This window comes from Mirounga leonina, unplaced genomic scaffold, assembly GCF_011800145.1.
Source record: "Mirounga leonina isolate KUSES-001 unplaced genomic scaffold, KU_Mleo_1.0 Mir_169, whole genome shotgun sequence".
Taxonomy (NCBI): Eukaryota; Metazoa; Chordata; class Mammalia; order Carnivora; family Phocidae; genus Mirounga; species Mirounga leonina.
This window is the reverse complement of record NW_023270431.1, coordinates 6,373,785-6,385,314: the sequence shown is the minus strand read 5'-3', so window position 1 is coordinate 6,385,314 and position 11,530 is coordinate 6,373,785. Positions and strand designations below refer to the sequence as shown.

Here is an 11,530-nt window from a genome sequence, read left to right as displayed (position 1 = left end):
ATTTGTAATATCAAATTATGGCCCAAAAAGCATTTTTAAAGGAAAGGAATAACTTTTTAAAAAGATCACAAAATCAAATTTCATTACTTCACATCTAAAACAATATCCTTTCGATACCATTTAAATAATTTTATAATAATTTATCATTTTAGTAAATAACAGAACTACCAATGAATATTATCAGAAGTAGGAAATGCAATTTAGTGGATATTCTTGAGATTGCCGTGGCAAAGAAAAATTTAAAAACACACACACACATGCATATATTTTAATATAGTTGTATAATGTTTATACTAATATCACAAAGTAGTATTATATATGCACAGATAACAGGTTGTGTGTGTGTGTGTGAGAGAGAGAGAGAGAGGGAAATGCCATATAACCAACTTTCACATCATTAAAACGTAAAGCTGAAGAATGTTTTTTCTTTATAAAATATAAAAATATGCTAAGGGATATTTTTAAAACTTCTACCTTCTGAAGTTTGTTTATTAGACAGAAAGAGAATGAGCACCCACATGCACACATGCACATGTGCAAGTGGGGAAGAGGGGCAGAAGGAGGAGGAGAGAGAGCATCTTAAGCCGGCTCCACGCTCACCACAGAGCCTGATGTGGGACTCAATTTCAGGACCCTGAGATCATGACCTGAGCCAAAATCAAGAGTTGGATGCTTAATGACTGAGCCACCCAGGCATCCCCTGAAGTTTTTATAGTTCAGGATTTTTTACAGAAGGATTCTTTAAGTCTACAAAAAACCGTACTTTAAAAATTACTTAGATTATAAAAACAGTTTTAAAAAATCCTTACTGTCTTATTTCCACAGTGCAAAATACAGGTCTGGCTTATTTTCTACATTAGAATAAGCACTCTTGGTTTAGTTAAGAGGAGGGCATACATTTTTTAGAAATTCTTGCCAGACTTTCAGGAAATAAGCTCTTCAATATCATGGCATATGATCTGTGGCATTTCCTTCAGGGAAGCTTACTCTTACAATACAACAAACCTGCCTTGAAGATAACTTTATATATTAAAGCTAACATTCCTTCAAAGAGCCATAAAGCTTAGAAGATGAGAAAAAACAAAGATGTTCTTCTTTTGAAGGCAATATTGAGTGTTCATGTCAAGTGGTTTAAGTATATTTTGCTAATCATTAAATATCACCAAGACTTTTTAGGATGGTTCAATTATATATTACCAAATTATCACGATAATTTTCTATATTTTTTCTTCTACATAATCAAGTGATTACTGATACTTTAAGATTCCACAGGGCAAATTTCTAGTTCACTAAAAAGGTACTAAACCCAAAGTAAAATATTGTTTAGGGGAATTTTTAAAATCAATTTAGCAGCTATTCTGTATATTATTGCTTATTTTATGTCTCCTTTTTCCAGTTACTATGTCTCCCCCTCCCTCCCTCCATTCTTCCATCCCTCCTTCTCTCCCTCTCTATTGCTTTTAACCCACCACTTGCAAGGAATTAATTTTCAATGAAATCCAAATGTTAACATGTAATTTCTCCTCCATAATATTATTTCATTGTGTGGGGCGCCTGGGTGTCTCAGTCGGTTAAGTGTCCGACTCTTGATTTCAGCACAGGTCATGATCTCAGGGTCTTGGGATGGAGCTCGGCACTCAGTGGGGAGTCGGCTTGAACTTTCTCTCCCTCTCCCTCTTCCTCTACCCCTCCCCCCACTTGCATGTGCTTGCTCTCTCTCTTTCTCAATAAATAAATAGTCTTTTAAGAAATTATTATTTCATTGTGTGAATTTTAAATCTACTCACTATACTTCTGAAATTGACCCCAATCATGGCTCCTACTTACAACACTTCACAATCCTACATTAAGTCAATGTGATCTTTTCTGAAGAAATCATACTAATATTTATTGAATATCTTCACCATCAAGCTTTATCATCTTTTTTATTGTCATCTTATTCTTCAAGATCATCATCATCATAATCATCGATCAACCACCATTCCTTTAGCATCTACCATGGCTCAAGCCTTGCATTCAGTGATTCACAAATGGTATAAATGTTACATTATTCAATTCACAGAACAATTCAAAGAAGCAAGTAATACGATTTGAATTCTGCTGATAGAGTAAATTGGTAGCAAATAGATTAACTTATCTGATTACTTAACCCATAAATTAAATGATGAGTCAATATCTGAATATTTGTATGTCTTCAAAGTTGGTATGTTCCCACTATTCCATTCTGAAGCAAAACATTTGGAAGGTCCATCAAAAATATGTCCTTTAAATGTTTTTATCAATTACATTAAATCAAATATTATACTTCTGTCAATAACTAATTTATAACCCAAATACTTCATGATACTTCGAAAGAAAAAATAAGAGCACTTACTTTCTCTAGATTCCCAGTGCAGTATCATCCATCCGTATGTTCTAAAATTGGATAAAATATCAACTTGTAATTTTTTTTTTCTAGTAGCCTGGATGACTCCGCGAGACAAGAACATCAGAAGAATATGTAAATGTGACCCAGCAGAGAATTGCCTAAAATGTACTCTTGAGTGCTGGCCATGACTCTTCCCCCATAGAAAAGGCTCTGGTTCTGGGCCCCTCTGAAGTTTATTTGCTGGGCTGTGTTGATCACTCTCTTTGTTCAAGCCTTTATAGACAATCTGGGAAGCACTGGAAAGCTGCATACACCCATTTAATCGTATGCCCCAGCACTTACCTGGCTCACACTTAGATAACTAAATAGATCTTAAGTATTTCAAAGCATGGACCAGATGATTTTCATCTTTCTTTTCTGTTCTTTCTTTCCCTTTCTTTTCTTGTCTTGTTGTCTTTTTTCTATTTTTAAATGTCACTTTCTTTAACCACTCTGTCCTCCTCTCTAACCAAACTCAATATATATGCTAATTACAAACTTGGCACACAACAGTTATTTCTTGATGGGCTAATTGAATTCAACATAAGTAGCAGTAGAAATGAGCTAAAGGTTATATGTGGGTCCATTCTACAAGGGACCATTTTGATGTGTTTTAATTAATAAGCCAAATTGGGTTTCAAATTAAGTGCCAAATTCAACCCATTAAGAACCTTAAATCGGATCTCGTACATTGTCCAGCAGTATGGTCTAATTATTATTTACTGAAAGTGGAGAAATGAATGAAAAAATGAATGTTTTAAGTTTGCTATGTACTTAAACAATGTACTTAATTTTCACTGTACCTGTAACATATATGGCACTGTGCTGGTATTGAAAGCAGAAATCTTTGTCTGTATTCCAGCCATCAACATTATTCATTTTGTTTCAGTAACTGTTGAGCCAGAAAAAGGAAAAATGCATATATTCACCTTAAAAATAAGAGAAAATGTAAAAGACACTGCAAATGGAGCATAATAAAAGAGAATAATCAAAACATGTAAGGAGCAGTAAGAAACAGTTTCTCAGGAAAAACTGTATAAGGAAATAAATTCAAAGTATCAGGTAAGTATTGACAGTGGGCTTAACCATCTGATATATTTCTAATTTGATACTTAAGTGTTCAATATTCTTTAGGAGGAGGATAACATAAAGAAGACAATGTCTGTATAATAGTTCCCAAAATAAACGCAAGAGGAGTAGGAGTAAGAAAAGATTGAGAGCAGTGTTGTTTGTCAGTACTCCAAGGGAATCCATCCACTGCTGCTCATGAGATTCTGACATAGACCTGACTATATAAAATGAGACATGAGGAACCCAAAGCTAGTTTAGCAGCATTGTCAAACTTAATTTCTTTTCACTCCTTTTTTCATATGTTTTTGTTTCCTTTTCTAACATAATAAACTTTTTTGTTCTATGTAGTAGAATTGCAAGAAGAATGAATAATAGATTGCTTCTCATAGCATGTATACATTCAAAGTCTGTACTTACATAAGATTTTTTTCATAAATTATTTAGAGGATAAGAATTTTTATGCCATTACATAAGATTTAAGTCTTGTGTTCAGATGGTGAAAATATTTAAGAAAGATAAAAGTCTTCATTCTCTGTCTATATTTCAAATAACTACAGCACTTTAGAAATCCCATCTTCTCTGTTTCCTAAGGGTGTTGCTCACATGATAGATCAATAGAGCTATCTTTGGAAATTCTTATCAATGTATGAAGTGATTGTGATGAAAATTCCCTCGTGCTGATGATGTGCCAACAAAACTGTAAATGAGCTAAAGACACAAAGAGATCATAGTGATGGCAAATAAAAGCACAAAAACCTGTTATAAGAATAAAATCTATAACTTATAGTCAGCCTCAGAATATATGGATTAGTGATGAACATTGCTGATCATACCAAAATGAATACGGTTTTCCTGAAGAGCATAGTTCATATCTGCAAATGAGAAAAATCCTCTGTCTGGAACAGTGAAGACCTCACAACATAGGCTGAACTGCATGATATGCAGGACTGGGCAGCATTCATGTCTCCTTCCCTGGCATCTTCGTACTTGCCTCCTAGCATGGCTCTCATACATTGAAAGAGAGTGTAGGTTCTACCAATGCTGCCATTTCATTTAAAAAGAGGATTACGTTCTTGATCCACGGGGTGATTAACAAAACTGTATGTAAATATAAATTGAATATGTAGGAGGCTGTTCTCTGGGAATTAAAATGAGATGAATCAAAAGTGTGACCATTTAAATTTACTTGAACTGCAGACTCTAATACTACTTTACCTTAGACTATAGTTAGACAATAGGGGAAAAAAAGCATTTTTTGATCTTGGAAACAAGTGTGTGTGTGTGTGTGTGTGTGTGTGTGTAATGATAGCATGGACAAACCAAACACATCTGCATATCTGTATGACATGAGGCAAGAGTCAAGGCTTCATTTTTCAGTGATACCTATCCGATTGACCTGTTTTGTTGTCATCTTCCTTTCTTATTGAGTCCATCTGCCACCTCTACAGTTCTTTCCTGTCCTCCTTTCCTTCCTTCCTTCCTCCCTTCCATCTTTCCTTCCTCCTTTCCTTGCTTCCTTCCTTCCTTGCTTCCTTCCTTCCTTCTTTCCTTCCTTTCTTCTTTCCTTCCTTCCTTCTTTCTTTCCTTCTTTCCTTCCTTCTTTCCTTCCTTTCTCTCTCTCTCTCTCTTGATGAGTAGGTAGGTAGCTTGATAGATAGATAGATAGACAGAAAAACAGACAAATAGAGGATATCCATGAAAATGGGGATAGAGCAGGGGGTAGACTTCTCCTTTTTGCTTTAAACATGGACACATAAAAAGCAATCAATTTCACTGAAGCTCTTTTAAAAGCAGAGACTCTCTTAGGCTGATATTAAATAAGAAGCTCCTACAATTTCAGCTTAAATATTTTCTCCCCTGAGTGACTTTTTCTGATCCCGAGACTGTATTATTTCTCCCACTTTTATGTCCTACAATGTTATATATTTTTATATTAGAATATTTCATATTAGAATATTCATCACAATATTTGTGCATACATTTATTTAATGTATGTCTTTACTGATAAAATCTAAAATCTCTTAGGACAAAGACATTTAGTTTTTACTTTACTGCTGTATTCTAGCACATAGTGAAGATTCTGGTATATATGAGATGTTCAACTAGTAATTGATGATACAACCCAATACTACAACTCAATTCATCTTTAATCAAAAGTAAATGTCACATATCACTTGAAAACAAAAAGCCTAGCTACGGATGTTTTCTTTCTCTTCAATAGCTATTACAAAGCCCTTGATTCAGCATTTTCCTCATAAAAATAAATGATGTCTCTGTTGTCTCAATTCTCTTTATAATTCCTCTATTGTTTTTAGGAAGATTTATCATTTTAAGGTTGCTTCTCATTCCCAACTCGAGACACATTTCTTTATATTTAATTAATTTTTGGACTTGTAAAATCTCTTGGGAGTTAAGATTGTATACACCTATTTTTACAGACCATTTCTATTTGTCAGCATATAATATTAGTGGAGAATATCAAACTTTAGAATCATTTTGTAGAAAATTAATAAGCCTTGAAACCAATCAATCATAACTTGCAAACTTTTCATCTGTGTGACTTGATGTAAGTTCCTGATCTCTCTAGACCAATTCTCTCATATGTAGAATGAGGTTCAATAAACTTGTACATAAAGCACTAAGCCCAAAGTCTGGCACATTATAGGAATTCAGACTGTGTGTGCATGTGAACATATACACATATATTCAGGCATGTTTGTACTTTTGAAAGAAAACCAAAGGCCCAAAATGGCATTACTTAGGTTAAGGCTCCAAATCAGTAAACCAAGACTTAATACCTATCCTGACTACAGTTACAATTCCCCAGAAATGTATCTGTTAGCCAGTCAACATGGGAATTTCCAGGTCAGAACTAGGAAATTACTGAGGACTCCTTTCATTCTTGTTAGGAGGGCAATCTTGCCTAAACCAATGGATTCTTTGCTAATATTTTTTCCCATTCCAGCTCTACCTTTAAAAACCTTTCCTCCTTTGTAACTCTTTGAAGCTCCCCTTTACATGCTAGATAGGATGCTGCCTGATTCATGAATCCATGAATCCAGCCAATTAGATCTTTAAAATTTATTTGGTTGAATTTTTGTTATTTAATAGTATATATACATGTAAGGCAGTGTAGAGCTTGAAATCCTTTTCAAAGAATTGAGTACCTAAAATCAATTTACTTGCTCAAGTCTAGTCTATTCATTCATTGAGTCATTTATACATTTATTGTACAAACATACGTTGATTGCCCTTATTTTCCTTAGTTACTATACATGCAATAAATAGGTCACCTTTTGCATTGAGAAGCTCACAGCTTTAAATGTAGTCAGACATGTAAGCAAATAATTACATCATGATATTGTGTTAGAATAGAAATACAACTGAGGACTGTGAGAATGTGCATCTGAAAGAATTAGTATTATACCAGTTCAGATAATGAATGTTAGGCATCTGCATTTGAGGATAAGTCATGGAGAGCTCATCAAAGCAGCAGCACCAAGCCAATATTTATTGAAAAAAAAATGATTGTATAATCACACATTTTCCTAGTCCATAAGCTGCTTCCTAGTTGCAGGCAAACAGTTATTTTAAATTAATGTTGGTCTTTATTTAAGGATAAATGATTTCTTGAGAGTGTACATGTGTACATATGGGAGTATATGATGCTATATAACACTGGCAACTCTATCAGGAAAAATATCAATGGTGTTAGTTACATGGACATATTTTCAAAACATACCTATTTAAATTTACAATGTCTTTATGAAATGGATGTTCCTTACCTGTGTGTCTATCAGTAATATGAAAAACTTGGGCTGCCTTAAGACACCTTCAAACATGTGGTTATTGTCTTAACCTGGAGATATGCCCTCTATTTTTCACAGATTCGTCAGGAGTTGCAGTGTGGAATGAGCCCTTCTGTCCCTACCTACTTGAATTTAAATCTATCTATCTGGGGGGTGCTGGGGAGCTCATAGATCCTTTCCAGAATCCAGATCTTCAGCCTGAAGCAAGACCTCAACAAATTGTTCTATTCAGTAATTGTGCTAAGAAGCATGATGCTTCATTAGAGTGCTAAGCAGCCAGTATGAAACAAAAAAAAAATGTCTAAAAATGCTTTTAGGCATATAAAATAAACTCTTATCTTTTAGCCTCTGTGTAATAAGACAGTGAACATGACCAACACTCTAGAAACACAAACATAGGAGAAGCTATTTTCCTATGATTATTTTTCACATTTTCCAGAACTACCTTTTCCAATATTATACATCCATCTAGGGAGAGCATACCTAGGTTACGCTATAGCATATATCCATAGGAAGAAAATCTTCAAGATTCAGATTTTTAAAATCATCTATTTATTATCATACCAAGCATGTAATTAGGTCTCGCTGTTATGCTAAGGGTTGGATAGAAAGAGACTGAGGAAGCTCTCGGTGCATTCCGGGGGTGCTGGCAATTAGACACACAATGGAAATACGGGATGCTGGGAAATTTTTGAGAGTTATCTAGCAATAAATATGTTCAGAGTGGAGTACTAGAAAGAACTCTGGCATGCAGATAAGTGGGTGAAATAATATTAAAATAAGATGGAGGGGCGCCTGGGTGGCTCAGTCGGTTGGGCGACTGCCTTCGGCTCAGGTCATGATCCTGGGGTCCCGGGATCGAGTCCCGCGTCGGGCTCCCTGCTCGGCAGGGAGTCTGCTTCTGCCTCTGACCCTCCCCCATCTCGTGCTCTCTCTCTATCTCATTCTCTCACATAAATAAATAAATAAATAAATAAATAAATAAATAAATAAATAAAATGGTAAAAAAATAAAAATAAAAAAATAGTTAATAATTACAGTCAACATAAAATAATACACAGCACATACAATAAACATTAACCATATAGCCTGGAATACAGGTGTGTCAATAACATTGACACTTCTTAGATGTTTTTAGCTACAAAACTCATTGCCGTTATCTGCAATCATTGATCTTTTATTTAGTTTTCTAAATAGGCCTACAGGGGCGCCTGGGTGGCTCAGTTGGTTGAGCGACTGCCTTCGGCTCAGGTCACGATCCTGGAGTCCCGGGATCGAGTCCCGCATCGGGCTCCCTGCTCGGCAGGGAGTCTGCTTCTCCCTCTGACCCTCCCCCCTCTCATGCTCTCTCTATCTCATTCTCTCTCTCAAATAAATAAATAAAATCTTAAAAAAAAAAAGAATTAAAAAAAATAAGATGGAAAGTAAAAACTAAAGCGTCGGAAAATAACATAACCCATAAAAGGAAAGCACAGAGAAGCTGGAGCCGGCTTACCAGGTGAACAGCTCAGTTAGGGTTCCCCGGCGGCTCTCAAGGCCTCAAATCCCCTCAGGAGTCCCTGGTGCCTCGGAACTGGGGCAGAGCGTAAGGGAGAGTGAATGCAGCAGCTTGGGTCTCCTTTCTGTATGCTCAGTATGAGGAAGAGGAGACAGAATGCGAGACAGGGAGACCGGCGAAGGACCCCAGAGAAGAGCAGTCACTAATCAGAGTCCCGAATCTACCAGACACCCAACACCGCTCCTCGCGCCTCGGTGTGCACAGCCCCACCACATCCTTCCTCAAGCCATGCCAGCTTTACTATTTGTCAGGACAGCTAAACTCACGAAGATAAAAACTGTAATTATCAACTCTCAAAGAACGAAGAAACGCCTAGGCTAAAATCGAGTGTTGTTTTGTGAACACAAAGAAAAGTAAAGAAGGCAGGGAAAAGACTCAGTAGCTGTAACACCAGATCTTCCAGAGAATCAGAAATCTGTTCTTTGCCTTCAAGAATAGAAAAAAATAAATGTATCTAGGGGCGCCTGGGTGGCTCAGTCATTAAGCGTCTGCCTTCAGCTCAGGTCATGATCTCAGGGTCCTGGGATCGAGCCCCATATTGGGCTCCCTGCTCCGCGGGGAGCCTGCTTCTCCCTCTCCCACTCCCCCTGTTTGTGTTCCCTCTCTTGCTGTGTCTCTCTCTGTCAAATAAATAAATAAAAATCTTTAATAAAAAAAAAGAAAAAAGAAATGTATCTATTGCTATGCATCCCTACCACAGAGTCATTTGGGGCTGCTGTTGACCCTCCATCAGAGGACCCATGCACACTTGTCCATTTTGGGTCTCAATGGCTACTTCCTCCTTGACAACATCTGGCCCAGCGTGGCAACAGCCCCAGGAAATGGAATTTTGTTTGTTTGTTTGTTTCCCCTTACCCTAGTCTTCTCATCCTTTTGAAAAATTCTCATCCTTTTATTAAATGCTCCTCAAATGATTCAAAAGCTTGTGCCAGATATCCAATGGAAATATGGGAGCTTATGATTCCAGGACCCTGATTTAGTAAACAAAATTCTCTTCTCTCCTGCTTTACATATCAGGTTTCTGAGGAGTTCCAAAACTAATTTCAGTAAGTGAGTAGTATGTAGTATGTTATAGAGCAAACATCAGTTGGCACTCACATGTAACTCTTTAATTTATTACATTTAAGTAAACTACACTGTAATCTGCTTGAGGCCAGGTACTGAATCTTGCCCATACTTAGTACAGTGGGACTCAAATATTTGTGTTGTGAATGAATAAAAGAATGGGTGAAAAAACCGATAGATTTCCTAAAAGTTACTCTTTCCAAAACAAAAGATTTTCTAAAGGGCAAAGATCTGTTTTTTTAAGGATAACAGAATGTAAAAAAGAATTTACTGATTATCCATTTCCACTAAAATTTTATGTTTGCATCCCATGGGTTTTGTTTTGTTTAAACAAAATTTCTGTATTTCGACATCTAGGGGAAACCATTAATTGCTTTTTCTTTTTCTTTTTTTTTTTTTTAAAGATTTTATTTATTTATTTGACAGAGAGAGACACAGCGAGAGAGGGAACACAAGCAGGGGGAGTGGGAGAGGGAGAAGCAGGCTCCCCGCAGAGCAGGGAGCCCGATGCAGGACTCGATCCCAGGACCCTGGGATCATGACCTGAGCTGAAGGCAGTCGCTTAACCAACTGAGCCACCCAGGCGCCCCAATTGCTTTTTCTTATTTTCCTTTTCCTCTGCCCTAGCTTGCTTATTAAAGCAGACCACACCTCTGTGAGAGAAGAACAATCAGCCTATTTTGGAATCAGAATTTGCATTGACTGTAATGAATATTCTGGTCAAGCCCCAAATTGAGGTCTGAGCAAGGGCACCATATTGAGACTTCTCTATTTCATTGCTCAATTGCATTGTTATTGATGCCCTTTATATAACATGAAACATCAACTCTGATTAAGGAACACTTTAATCAGAACAACATTTCATTAAAAAGGAAAAAAAAAAAGGATACTTACCTGGGAGAGAGAGACCACGATCATGAGGGTGGTTTTCCCAGGGCGAGGCTTATCCGTTGCACTCTGGATATGCTGCCCCCTGTAATTTCCCCAAATATGGAAAACTCAGAGTCATACCCGTGGTAGTGGCACACTGCATTTACATTTCCCCCTGATATTTTTGGTTTACAAATGTGACACTCTGTAATTTGCTGCCAGGTATTTGCAAGTTAGGTTTGATCCTGTTTTTGCATGTAGACATTTTGCGTGTAGACATTTTGCGTGTAGACATACAGTGCAGTAATTTTGCAGTATTACTATGCTGCACTAATTATGACAACGTTTTGTATTCCTTCTAAGATTCTGGTAGCTCTGTGTGACTTATACTTATGTTAGTGTCTACCTCTTGTGTTTTATTTTGTCTTGGCAAGATTTATTCTTTACTCCAGTGTTGTTGGTATCTTTTAAAAGGCTTCCTTCCTGCTTTGTGAGGTGGCAAAATCGTCTCCAAAAATCTGGTCCTCTGTTTTAAACCGCACCCAAAGACTCCTTTCTTTCTCTCTCTCTCTCTTTTTTTAAAGATTTTATTTATTTATTTCACAGAGAGAGATAGGGAGAGCAGGAACACAAGCAGGGGGAGTGGGAGAGGGAGAAGCAGGCTTCCACTGAGCAGGGAGCCTGATGCAGGGCTCGATCCCAGGACCCTGGGATCATGACCTGAGCTGAAGGCAGACGCTTAATGACTGA

General features: G+C 36.9%; 1 non-coding gene across 1 annotated transcript; it reads left to right on the top strand.

The window, feature by feature from the left end:
- The first annotated feature begins 10,796 nt into the window (after nt 1-10,796).
- Nucleotides 10,797-10,956, top strand: LOC118017436. Its single transcript, XR_004681148.1, has one exon. It is a non-coding gene; the product is annotated as a U1 spliceosomal RNA (small nuclear RNA).
- The last annotated feature ends 574 nt before the right edge of the window (nt 10,957-11,530 follow it).